Source organism: Myotis brandtii, unplaced genomic scaffold (assembly GCF_000412655.1).
Source record: "Myotis brandtii unplaced genomic scaffold, ASM41265v1 scaffold381, whole genome shotgun sequence".
Taxonomy (NCBI): domain Eukaryota; kingdom Metazoa; phylum Chordata; class Mammalia; order Chiroptera; family Vespertilionidae; genus Myotis; species Myotis brandtii.
Genome location: NW_005364633.1, coordinates 403,344 through 416,940, shown reverse-complemented (window position 1 = coordinate 416,940; position 13,597 = coordinate 403,344). Strand labels below are relative to the sequence as shown.

The 13,597-nt window shown below is 39.7% G+C and overlaps 1 long non-coding RNA gene across 1 annotated transcript in view; it reads left to right on the top strand.

Moving 5' to 3' along the window:
• Positions 1-13,597, top strand: part of LOC106727167 — a 22,921-nt gene continuing 9,324 nt past the window's right edge. The window contains exons 1-2 of the long non-coding RNA XR_001363327.1: positions 1-39; positions 3,619-3,727. This is a non-coding gene — a long non-coding RNA (uncharacterized LOC106727167). The remainder of the gene's footprint in view (positions 40-3,618; positions 3,728-13,597) is intronic.

Here is a 13,597-nt window from a genome sequence, read left to right as displayed (position 1 = left end):
CCCCAACCCGGAATCCACCTGTGACCTCCTGGTTCATAGGTCAGCGCTCAATCGCTGCTGAGCCACCCCGGCTGGGCGAGGATATTTTTTTCCATTGATTTTTTTTCTTTTTCTCTTTTTAGAGAGGGTGGAAGGGAGGGAGAGACACAGAGAGAAACATCCATGTGGTTGCCTCCTGTAAGCACCCCCATCCGGGTGGGATCGAGTTACCTCACCCCCTTCACTCTGGGGGTCTGACCTCTAACCACATAGCAAAACCGGCCAGGGCTCTATCTGCTCCTTAACCAGAAGAACGTGGAAAGAGCTATTGTGTAAAGCACTTAATCACATTTAAAAAAGAAAATGTTAAGGCAATTGCAATTTATTTAGAGGCCTTTTATTACTACTTCATGTTACCTGTCACTAAAATTTGACAGGAATCAAAGTAATAACATACTCATGAAAAGGAACACCAAATTTTGTAAGAACGATAAATACTACCTCTGCCTAACCTCTCCTGTCTGATTTATCAATGACATAAACCTGAGTTTTCTCCCATCTTTTAGGTATAACTTTGTTTAATCCGTTTCGTGGGTGCCTTCCTTTCAACCACATTCAGGTTACTGACAAATCCAGTTATTATTTTCCTCCCTGTTCTTTTTTCTTAGTTTCTCTAATTTTTCTATGCAAATTCTTTCCAATGATTAAAGGTTTAAATACTTTATAGTATACTTAAACATGAAAAGCAAACCTTATAATAGATTATTTTCTAGAGTTCCTCCTTTCAAGGATAAACTGGTGAGAATAGACATTACTCCTAACATTATGAAAAACTGAAGAGTCTGATGAAATTCAACCCCTCTGAGAAGACCAATGAAAAAGTTAGAGACAGCAAATTGAAATGACCATAAATAGAATAAGAATGTGACTCAGTGCTTTCATTTGATTCTTTTATTCATCTATTCATTTATACAGTGTTTTTTTTAATCTTTACTAATTGTCTTTTAATCAAGTACAACTTTGGAACTATGAATTGCAGTTAATTATTATTTCCATGAGGTTAATTATTCACCTCCTCAATCATATCATATAAAACAAAATACAGCCCTATAAAAACGTTTTTACACGTGCAATGGCCCACCAAGATTGCTACAAATACAAAGTGCCTCTCCAGACTAGCAAGTGGCTGGGTCCTCAGAGCTACTTACTCTCAGACTTCCTCTTTGCTGCTAGGCGAAGTGCCGCTAGCCTACAATGGGTGTGGTCTCACAGCCACTGGGAAGGCAGTCCACCGTCACAGGAGAGGTTGGAATGCACCCACTTTGTGTCTGTTCTCACTAAAAGCACAGTTCCTGAGTTTCTCTGTTCTTTTGAAGATTAAAAAATGGCTAATGTCTCAGGATCATAATGTAACCTATACGTAAGACCCAGATCTTGCCCTTCATAACAACTAAAAGGCTATTTGTTGACCTAGAGCTAAATAGAAAACAATTCTCTTTTGACTAACAGCTTATAAGAATTGCCTAAGGTTTTTTATTTGTTTGAAATTCTTCTATTTAAAGAAGAGAGTAAGGTTCAGGAAACCTCTACACAAGCTTCTGCTACTACTTCCCTTTCTTCTGTTGGTTTCCTGCTTTAATTGGCCAACTTCCTAGCCTCACTGATAAACCCTGCCAGACATGACTTATTTTTCCAAAGCTGAATTTAGATTTGCATTAAAATAAGTATTTTAAGTCCCTCTTCTGTAAAATGGGGATAATATTGGTATCTTATCTCATGGATTCTTGTGAAGATGAAATGAATCAACACATGTAAAGCACTTAGAACAATGGCAGTAGCACTGTTAGCTATAATAGTAATTATTAATAGCAATAATAATTAATAGTAATGATAATAATTACTCTCATTATTCTCTGAGTGAATACATTTTGTTGTGCAATGTGATTCGTTGTCAGGTCTATTACTGAAAAGCCAAACTGGGAATTGTTTTAAAAACTCTAATCATAAAATACTATTTAAAAAGAAGCTAGCTTCCCAAAATGAGATTATTTAATTCATTTTTAGAAAGAATTTCCAAAGTATCTTGAAATACAGACTACTGCAAAAGCAGTCAGATTAAGCAAAGCTGGGCTCAGTGCCCCAGGTACCAGCTATTGACAAATAACTTTTAAAAAATACTAAAGAAAGAAGAACTGCGAGCGAAAATCAAACAACAAAAAACTGGCCTCAATACATATGTCATATACCATTAAATCTAAAAAATTTTTTCATTTGCTACCTATATAAATTAAACCTCTGTTCCTTGTGACATTACACAAAAATGGTGAGAGAAATTTTTATCAAATTTGAAGAAACTATTTGAATGTTCTCATTTAAAATACTAACTATGCCCAGCCGACGTGGCTCAGTGGTTGAGTATCGACCTCTGAACCAGGAGGTCACGGTTTGATTCCTGGTCAGGGCATATGCCCAGGTTGTGGGCTTGATCCCCAGTATGGGGTGTGCAGGAGGCAGCCCATCAATGATTCTTTCATCATTGATTTTTCTATCTCTCCTTCTCCCTTACTTTCTGAAATTAATTTTAAAAAATTTTAAATAAAATACATGAAATTCTTTTTGAGGGATCCCATAATAGCTGGAATGGGAGTGGGGTGGAAATCAGTTATTTTTCCTTCATTCAGAGTGATATAGTAAATATTTCAATTAGCTCAGTTTATGTTAATATTGTTTATACGTAGATCAAAATTATATGCATAGAGCCTCCAGATATTTATTGATTTTTTTCAAAGTGATTTTAATTCTAGATGTGGTGTTTTTGCTTTTGTGTTTTTTTTAAAAAATATATTTTATTGATTTTTTACAGAGAGAAAGGGAGAGGGATAGAGAGTTAGAAACATTGATGAGAGAGAAACATCAATTCAGCTGCCTCCTGCACGCCCCCTACTGAGGATGTGCCCACAACCAAGGTACATGCCCTTGACTGGAATCGAACCTGGGACCCTTCAGTCCGCAGGCCGACGCTCTATCCACTGAGCCAAACCAGTTAGGACTGCTTTTGTGTTTTTTAATATATTCTTTATTGATTTCAGAGAGGAAGGGAGAGGGAGAGAGAGTTAGAAGCATTAATGATGAGAGAGAATCATGGATCGGCTGCCTCCTGCACACCCCCTACTGGGGGTTGAGCCCACAACCGGGGCATGTGCCCTTGGCAGGAATCAAATCTGGGACCCTTCAGTCCTCAGGCCGACGCTCTATCTACTGAGCTAAACTGGCTAGGGCTTGTTGTTTTTTCTTGTAAATTCATAGCATTAAATTGAACTAACACCCGTCCCAGAGATAAGAAAGTCTTACTTGTATATTAGCAAAACTTTAAAATTTTTTTATTTTATAAATAATCCCAAAGTCAAAACCATACCTGTCTGAGAATGAAAACAGCCTCTGTGGTAGATTGTATTACTGTTCCCAAATAATTTTGTCCCTCCCACTGGTAGGATTTTACCTCCCCACCTTGTTGAATGGCAGGGTTGGCCTTATGTCTTCATTTGTTCAACGAAATGAGGAAGAAAGTGATATATATACCACTGCTGAGCGTAAACTTTAAGAGTAATTGCTTGGTTCTGTCATATTTTTCTTTTGCAGCAAGAACAGCATGTCTCACAAAGAGGATGTCCTTCAGCTGGGTCCCAGGATGATGGCACAAAGCTGAAGATAACTGCGACTGACAGCATGAAGAGAGAGACACCTGACTGTAAGTCATTTTAACTTGGGGGTTATTACCATCAAATGACTTGACTTACCTTGACCAGTAAATCATCCAACTCAGTGAAGAAGACTTAGGAGCCCTGAGACTAGTGTGGATTACAAAGAGAACTCGGAAAGATAGGCAGTAGACCTCCAGAGCGGTTGAAACTTAATACCAATGAGAGAACAGTCAGAGTAGACCTCTTTCAGGATCAATTAAAACCAAAGGTTAGGTAAGAGATGTTGGATTGCTATTTCAGCATGCCATACATATTTGGACATTTTAATTGGGGGAATTAGCAATTGTTTGAAGTATGAGCTCTAAACCAGTTATGCTGTGTTGGCTTTATGCTGTGAAATCTAATGTTGGTTCAACATCTGGCATTGGTCACATTTTTAAACCCTGAAAAAGAAAAATGAGCCTGGACTTTTGCCTGTTTATGTTCATCCAAAGGTAAGATCATATTACCAATGCAGGAGCCAATTACTAAACTCCACTGAAACCATTATTTATAGAGCTAAACTCAGACATCTGAGAAAAAGCATCCAAGTCCACAGTAATGTGTTTTGATGTTCTGGGGAAAAGGGGAATCAATATTCATCCTCTATATAGCTTGGATTCCTTCAAACTCTGTCTTTACTTTTCAAGCATCTGACATTTACAGTCAGCATGTGATTCCCTCTGTCCAGTTATAAGTCGCAACAGCAGCTCCACAACAGAAATGTTGACTCATGATTCATGATAGAGCTGCATCTCACAGCAACAACACCATGTGGTGTGTTGTAAGGCAGAATTTTATTCGTATGCACCCCAGATAGTAGAAACAGCCTAAATGGAGTAGGAGAATAGAATAAAATAATGTGATACTTCCATATAGTGGGATAACATAAATTATTTAAAATCAATGATCCCCAGTATCATGTATTAAAGTAGATAAGTCTCAAAAACACCGTTGAGGAGAAAGAAAAGTTAAATATTGATGTGTATAGTATGATACCATGATTATAAAATGGTAAAACATGCAAAACAATATATTTATAGATTTATACACATTTGGTTTAAAAGTTTCAAATGTGCAAAGGAATGATAAACATCAAATTCAGTGTTTGGTTATTATCTCTGTGTATATACAATGCCGAATGGAAGACATACATGTACACAGAGAGCTTCATCTGTAATGATTGATTTAAAAAAAAAATCTGAAGCAATATGGCACCTGGGTAGTTGATTATGGATGTTCTTTATATTCTCTCTTTTTCTCTGTTTGAAGAAATTTTATTATGTTGAAAGCCATTATTTTTCCCTAACAATTATAAGTGTAGAAAATATTACAAATACAATATTCAATTTTTAAGGTTCCTTTTAAACTTTATTTAATTTTTCCTAATCAATGCTGGTTGATAAAACCAGTAAGCAATATAGCTACCCTAGAAATATATTTCAAGAGTGCAACCAACAGACACTATCCTTGAGCTAAAGACTTTACAAAAGGTAAGAATGACTAATATTTAAATGAAACTTATAGAAAAAATTATTTGGTTCTTCGCTATATTTATAAACATAAATATGTAAGTAATTCTTTCATTAAACAAGTATGAGTATAAAATACATGCTTCCAGCCCTAGCTGGTTTGGCTCAGTGGACAGAGCGTTGGCCTGCGGACTCAAGGGTCCCAGGTTCGATTCCAGTCAAGGGCATATACCTTGGTTGCGGGCACATCCCCAGTAGGGGGCGTGTAGGAGGCAGCTGATCAATGTTTCTCTCAAAAAATAAATAAATAAATAAATAAATAAATAAATAAATAAAATACATGCTTCCAGGCCTGGCTTGGTTGCTCAGTTGGTTGGAGTGTCAACCCATGCACCAAAGGGTTACAGGTTCAATTCCCAGTCAGGGCACATACCTAGGTTGTTTCAATCCCCAGTCAAGGTGCATGGGGGGAGGCAACCAATCAATGTTTCTCTCTCACATTGATGCCTCTCTCTCTCTCTCAAAAATAAATAAAAACATATCCTCGAGTGAGGATTTATATGTATATCCTTTCTTCCTTTGAAGTTAAACAGCTATTTATGCCCTGGCCAGTGTGGCTCAGTGGTAAAGCATCAGCCCACATACCAAAGGGTCTTGAGTTTGATTCCTGATCAAGGGCATGTACCTGGGTTGCAGGTTCACTCTTCGCCCCCAGTCGGGCCTTGTGCAGGAGGCAACCAGTCAATGAGCCAATGTAAGACATGGATGTTTCTCTCTTCTTCCTTCTCCCTCTCTCTCCCTCCCTCTCTCCCCCTCTCTCCTGCCTCCCTCCCTTCCACTCTCTAAAAAGCAATGGAAAAAATATCCTTAGGTGAGGATTAAAAAAAAAGAAGCTATTTATCTTTGTAATATTGCTGTTAGGGATGGTATCAATTGCTAAACTTTATGGCTATAGAAATTATAAATTAACTAGAGGCCTGATGCACGAAGATTCGTGCAAGAATGGGCCTTCTGCCCTAGCCAGTTTGGCTCAGTGGATAGAGCGTCGGCCTGTGAACTGAAAGGTCCCAGGTTCGATTCCGGTCAAGGGCACATGCCTGGGTTGTGGGGATGATCCCCAGTGGGGGACTTGCAGGAGGCAGCCAATTCATGATTCTCTCTCATCATGGATGTTTCTATCTCTCTCTCCCTCTTTCTTCTTCTCTGAAATCAATAAAAATATATTTAAAAAAATAAAAAATATGCACAAAAATTTTAAAAAAAGAAAAGAATGGGCCTTCCTTCCTCTGGCTGCCAGCACCACCTTCGCTCCAGCTGGAGCCGCCTTTCCACCTTCCCACGCTGCCCAGAAGCCCAGAGAAGCTGGGGTGGTGCAGAATGCCTGCGTCACGCCCCCGGCTGCTCAGTGCCTGCGTATGCAAATTAACCCAACAAAGATTTGCATACTCACTCCTGGTTGGCTGGTGGGTGTCACACAGGTACAGTCAATTTGCATCTTTCTCTTTTATTAGTGTAGATAAGGTCACACAGCTAATTAATAATAAAGTTGGCAATGATACACCCTCAAGCTAAATGTGGCCTTTACCCTCATTTCTTTTGAACCATTGTACAAATGCCTACAGTAGACATGTTTATGGATGTAAAAATGCCACAAGGGTCATAAAATCTCTGGGAGTAATGTCCCTAATGAGAGGCTCCATTGGCAAGCTGAGTAAAGAACAGGTTGTACTATTTTAGATAAAGATGAAGCTCCGATAAGTCAGAATTGTAATGCTCCGTCTAATCCATTCCGGCGCATTTTAGCTAAGTGGCATACAGGCACAGTTACCAGACCTTTGGATTCTTTGGATTCTTAAAGATAATCCAATTAAGAAATATGATTTAAAAAAAATAAAATTATATGACTGATTTTTAAACATAAGCAGCTCATTAAATTTTTTAAAACACTATATACAAACTATCTGCAAGAATAATTTAACTGCTCTGAGCAGTCAGATGATGAGGTTTTTTCCCTGACAGATTCTACTCCAGATCTGTAGTCCCAGCCATGCACATCCCATTTCCCTTGAAACTGCTGCAGCTACCTTGCTACCAGGAGAGGAGCTAGTCTCCCAGCAAACCAACACACCCAGGACAAGGAGAGATGGAATCTGTAATCTCAATGACATTCATGAGCTACTTACTCAACCAGCTCAGATGCCTGCTCCCCTTTGTTACATGTGATACATTTCTTTATTACTTGAATCACTTTGAATCTGGGTTTCTGTTAAGACATTCTGACTGATTCAAAATCACACTGTAGGAGATTCTGTCTCCTATAGTGTCTGTGTTTCTCTTTGCCCTGAGAACAATTTATGACATCTACTTCCGCTCTCATTTTTTAACCCTACTGAATTATATATCTATGTTTTAACCTATATACACATGATATGACTCGCATTATTTAAAATAAAATGATGGAGTTGGAGATACGGAGAGCATAAGAAGCCAGCACCTAACCTTCAGTTTGGACTCAGAATCATTTTCATTTCATTCTAGATTTGCTTCCCTTCTCTCCCAACAAAAATAATATTGAGCCATATTAAGACAACCAGCTTTGCCCTTGTGTTAAACTAGACTTCTGTGCTTGTGCCTGATTGATTAATGTTTGGACTTTAACTTGCTATTCTTCATTCTTGCCAAAATGATCAGTTTTCCTTTACCTAACCAACTTTCCTCCTGGGAGTTTTTGCTTATGCCATTCTTATCACCGTATATGTCCTAAGCCCCTTTCTCTACTTATCAAATCCCACTGACCTTTCCAGGTCCCCACCTTACATCTTCATGGTGCTCTGCAATTTCTTATGTAACAGCCCTTTTACCCTGGTAACAGCTGTTACCCTCATAACAGCCATTGAAGATGGGCAAGTAGGTACAATCTCATTTTGCAGGTGTGAAAATTGACACAGAAATGTTAAGTAATCTGTCCAGCATTTTAGTAACTTGCCTCAAAAGTACCAAGTATTTGACTTTATGTCTTTTACCCCTACCATTGTCCCTTTCCATTTTCATCTGGATATACTTCCTCTTTCCTAAGAATTCAGCTCAAATGTCATTTCTTCTGAGAAGTCTTCCCTGGCCTGTCCAGGCAGAGTTAAGGGGTCCTTTCTCTCTGTATCAGGGTTCTTTTGGTAATATCTTCATTTATTGCAGTACTCTGTGTGCCTCTGTCTTCTAACTAGACAGGAGGCTTTAGTGGGGTTTTTTGTTTGTTTGTTTGTTTGTTTTTTGAGGATTTAGTATTTTTAACTTTCAACATATCTACCATCATTTTGAGTAACATCATTTTTCAATCACATAATTGAGGCTGTTTAATGTAACATATAAAATAAAAGAAATATATAAGAACAAATGAACCTTTCCGACACTTTTTGAATCTTGAGTAAATTTATTCTTTATTATATTTCAGAAAGAGGAGGAAATTTTAAAAATCAAATTGCAAAAGGGCTGTATGGACCCCTTGTTTTTAGTGACTGTCTACCTGTGCCAACCACCAAGGAGATTACATAGATTAAAAAAACATGGTGTTTTGCTTTGAGGAGCTAGAAAAAACACAGATAGATAAACTCCTAATTAAATACAGTATTCTGGATGCTATAAACCTTACACATATATGTATTTTTATGGGTAAATATGATATAGAAATGAATTCTATTGATGGGGATTATGGAATATTCTAGAAAGGAGGTGGCATTTGGTAGGTAAAAACCCAAGTGTATAGATTGACCAGGGCATTCTTTCAAGAACAAAAAGGAGTGAAGTTAAATGGTAGGTTCAGGGAACTACAAATAATCTGGTATAGTCTTATTAGTACTCTCCACTAAATATTTCCAGTCTCTTACTGTGTAGGATTGCATATCCGTACTCCCTTGAAGTTGGATGGATCCAGGCAACTTGCTTTGGCCAGGGGAATGTGATTATAAACTTAACAGGCCAATGCAGAATTTTCCAATCTCTCCTTTCCTATGCCCCTATAACTGTTAACGCTTAAAGCTGTTGGCTGCTTTGTCTACCAGAGTATAAAAGTTTAGAGAGAGAAACCTTGTCAGTTTAAACTTCTGTGATCTGGGGACTTTATTCTCTTCTGATTGATCCACCTAATATGAGAGGAAGGTAGGAGGAAGATCATTGAGAAGCCAGTCCTATTGGCAGCATATATAAAGGTCAGTTTATAAAATGACTACTTACCTAAAAGTGTGTTGCCAAAATATTTGAATTCATGAATTCAAGTAAACACATTTTATGCTTTTTCGATTGAATGCCATTTCTGACTAGCTGTTCTTATTTCACAACTAACTCTAAATTGACCAATGTAATTTAAGTCAAGAAAAAGATGTCTTCATAATCGAAGCTTTATTTAATCTTACAGTCACAAAGTCACTGACCTTTGTGTTCCAGGTAGAAAAAAGTATCCAGAGACATCTGTAGCTTAGTCTATATTAGCTATCGTTGGTATTGAACACTAGCCGTCATTACATTTTTACTGCAAGAGGCATGATACGAAAGAAAATGCTTGCAATTTAGAGAGAGACAGGTTTAGATTTTAATTCCAGTAGGTTGTACTACCTTCACACAGTACTGCCTTCATGGATTTTTTCTTTCCTTCGTGGATTTTTCCCTCCCAGCTAACATTGTATTTTAACAGAGGTTTCTAGAAATATTATTTTAATCCAAGAATGTGACTGAAATAGTAAAAACTTGACATCTCATGATAGGCAAAAAAAGAATGTTGGTGTTGATTAGCACCTGAGCTTTGCTAACACCCTCCGTGAGAGGAGGAGCTAAGAGTTTGTAGATTCTGTAGAGGTAAGCTTATGTAGGCAGAGGAGGAAATGAGGTAGGAAAAGGTCTAGACATGAGGGGTTGTCCTAAATTGGAAACATGTAAGGTCAAGGGTCTATGAACCGGTTGGAATACATATTTTAAGATACCTGAACACTGAGAGAAATACCAACAGAAGACAAGGGGATGTGGAACAAAGATGGAGATAAACTTTGTCTCTTCATAATTGTAGTTTTTTTCTCAGTAAGTAGGCCAAGGTAAGTGCCTTAAGTGTGTAACTTTCTAGAGTCTGCACAGATGTTGAGAGGAAAATCAAGTCCCTGCACAGTGAGAAATCGAATAAATAAATTTTAAGTCCATTTCTGAAGACTAAATTTGTTTACTTAAAGTTTAAGAATGTAGCCTGGCTGGCATGGCTCAGTGGTTGAGCATCGACCTATGAACCAGGAGGTCATAGTTCAATTTCCAGTCAGGGCACATTGCCCAGGTTGTGAGTTTGATCACCAGTGTGGAGCAGGGGGGACTGTGCAGGAGGCATCCGATCAAAGATTCTCTCTCATCATTGATGTTTCTATCTATCTCTCCCTCTTCCTTCCTCTCTGAAATCAATAAAAATACATTTTTAAAAAAGTTTAATAATGTATATAGATCTCTACAGGCTTTCTGAACTGAGAGTCAGGCAACTGGAGTTCCAGCTCCAGGCTGGCCATCCCCTAGCACAGTGGTCGCCAACCTTTTGGACCTCATGGACCACCAGTTGGCAGCCGTTGCCCTAGCAGGTTGACCCGGGCAAGTGTCTTGACCTGTCAGTGCCTCAGTTTCCCCGCCTCTAAAATGGAAGCTTGAACTAAGTAACCTCAAAGGTGTTGTCTGAGTCCCAAGTGTGATTCTGAGCACGGGTTACATGCAGTTGTGGCTTTTGTCTGGAGATTAGTTGACATTTGCTGATGAATTCTCATGTCTATTGTTTTTCCAACAGATACTATGGGCATTACTTTCAAGGTGACACACTATAAATATCAAACAGGTGAAAGATTGTTGTAAGTCCAGTGACTAGACAAAAGCTATAAACGCCTAGCATATGGCGTTTTGCAAGAGCAATAAAGGGCACATGCACCTTTAGATTAATAATTAAAGATACTGTTAAGGGATGGTGCGAGAAGGGGCAATGGGATATATACAGCCAAGAACCTCAGAGCCTGGGTGGGAACTTGTCCCAGTGTGTGGAACAATGTCACTGTAATCTGGTTGGAATAATGTGAGTCTCAGTGGGGTTTTCCCCAGGGGCAGACATTATCAGAATATAAGGCAACCATGTTTGCAGGTAATTCATACACTGGCCAGCTGGCACTCAGACCCACGGCAGGGGGCTCAGTAGCCGCTCAGCACGCACATGCTCGCTGCCTTTGGAAGCAGCTGTTGGCTCTAAAGAGCTCTACAGTCGGACTCCTCTGACAGTCTCCAGGACAGTATAATGGTGCAAACCTTAGTGTGTGCTTTTAGAGAGCCATTAGCAGAAGGAGATAACCACAGTGTAAATAGAAAGCAGGTGGACTGGTACAACCAGTGTCACGAAAATAATTTTCAAGTCAATTACTGTAGGCTTTTATTTGGGAGGGGGGTGTACTTTTTAAGGGAATGGGATATCTAGGCTCCACTTATCTCTAAATAATAACTCTTTCACTCCTAGCAACCACTTCCTGGAAAACAACCTGACAAAAAGATCAAAACAGTGAAAAGAGGTCTTTCGCACATTTAACAATGATAAGAGAGGTTTTAAGAGCAAAATGCTATAATAGCTTCAATCAAACATGGCTGTATTCATTCTCTCTCAGATCAGCAGCCAGGGTCAGGCACTTTCTTGCTGCAAAAACACATATTAACCCTTGCATGGTCACTGCATTCTGAATATGACAATCACCCACCTACAGAACGTTACGGTAAAACAATCACTGTAATTTTATTGGGTGTATAGTTTGCCCCATGCATGAACTGCACAATAATAAAACAAAGTGCACCCTTACCTTGCTTCTCAAAGGGACTCTGTTTCTTCACTTGTAAAGCAAACAGTAGCACCCTCTTTGGGGGACTGTGGTGAGAATTAAATGAGTAGTGTGTGCGTGTTATTCAGGGACAGGCCCAGGATCTCAAACATGTCAGCTTCCTGTCCCTTGCAGTCCGCTTCTATTAGGAAACCCAGGTGATCTTCTTAAGCTGTAAGTCAGATCTTGTTACTACTCCCCAGCTTGATGGCTTCCCATTGCAGTAAGGGTAATGTTAAAAATTCATAGCCTTCCCACAAGGCCTCCTCGGCTCTGCCTACTAGTAAAGTCTTGGCTACAGCGTCAGCCAGTCTCCCCAGGTCTTCAGATGGGCAGAGCTGCCTCATGGCTCCTACATGGTAGGAGCACAAGGGGAGATTTGGGGGCTTTATCTCCTATCTAATAGGCATCAACCCCAACTCATTTAATATGCACAGTTGATACTCTATAAATGTTATGTAAAATGCTGTGCAAAAATAGCTTCTGACCGCACTGCTCAGAGCCACACTGCTGCCGAAGAGGCCCTTCTGAATGTAATTGGGGACTGTCACTGCTTCTGCACATGCTGTCCCTTTGCCTGAAACCCTCATCTAACCTTTTTGCTGCTGGCCAGATCGTACTCTTCAGGTCTCAGCTTAAATGTCACCTCTTCAGATGTGTTTCCCCGTTAAAATTCTATCACCTGTTCTTTCCTTTCAAGCGAATGAATAATCCTATGTGACCGTTTCTCCCCGCCTGGACTGTAAGGTACATAAGGGCCAGGATAGCAGGCCTGCTTCTCTCACGGCCACAGGCTGGCCCAGAGAAGGGTGCAGGGCGTGCTTGTTGCTGGAGAATCTACCTGCGGATGTAGTGAAAGTGTAACTGGACAATCAGTGGGTCCCTGCTGCCTGTTGCTACTTGAGCCAATTAAGCAGAGACAGGGTTGAATCATATGCGCGTTTATTCCAATCCTGCCAGCAGTATTGGAGAGTAGCAGATCATCCATAAAAATCTGCTCTGCCCCCCACTATAAGCCAGCTGCTTATATTGGGTAGAAGGACAAAGATTACATGGGGAAGTAGGCAAAAGGGAATGCCAAATGGGCAGTTCACAGGTAATGGGAGCTGGAGATGTGCAAAGGGCTGGGGGCTTTCAAAGGGCTGGCAGCTCTGGTTTCTGCAACAAGGTTGTTAATCTTTCCATGATCATAGGCAGCTCCCAGATGGACAGGAGGGGCCACATTTCCAGGTGAGCTCCCAGGTCCCATGTGCACCTCCCAGCCAGGTTAGAATGTGCCTTCTTTAATCAGAACAAATAACAGGGTATGATTAATATTTCTTACAATTATAGCCGGCCCCCAGTATTCTATTTCTGCCCCTATCAAAAGATCTCTCTCCCACACACATGAAACATGGGAAAACATTACTCCAGGCAACCTGATGGCAAACTTTGGGGGTTCTTCGTGAGCCAACCTCCAGGAGGAAAAGAGAAAGAAAATGCCTCCATCAAATACTGTGCCTTTGTGTCTCGGCCTCTTCCTACTTTCTCTTTAACTAGCGTC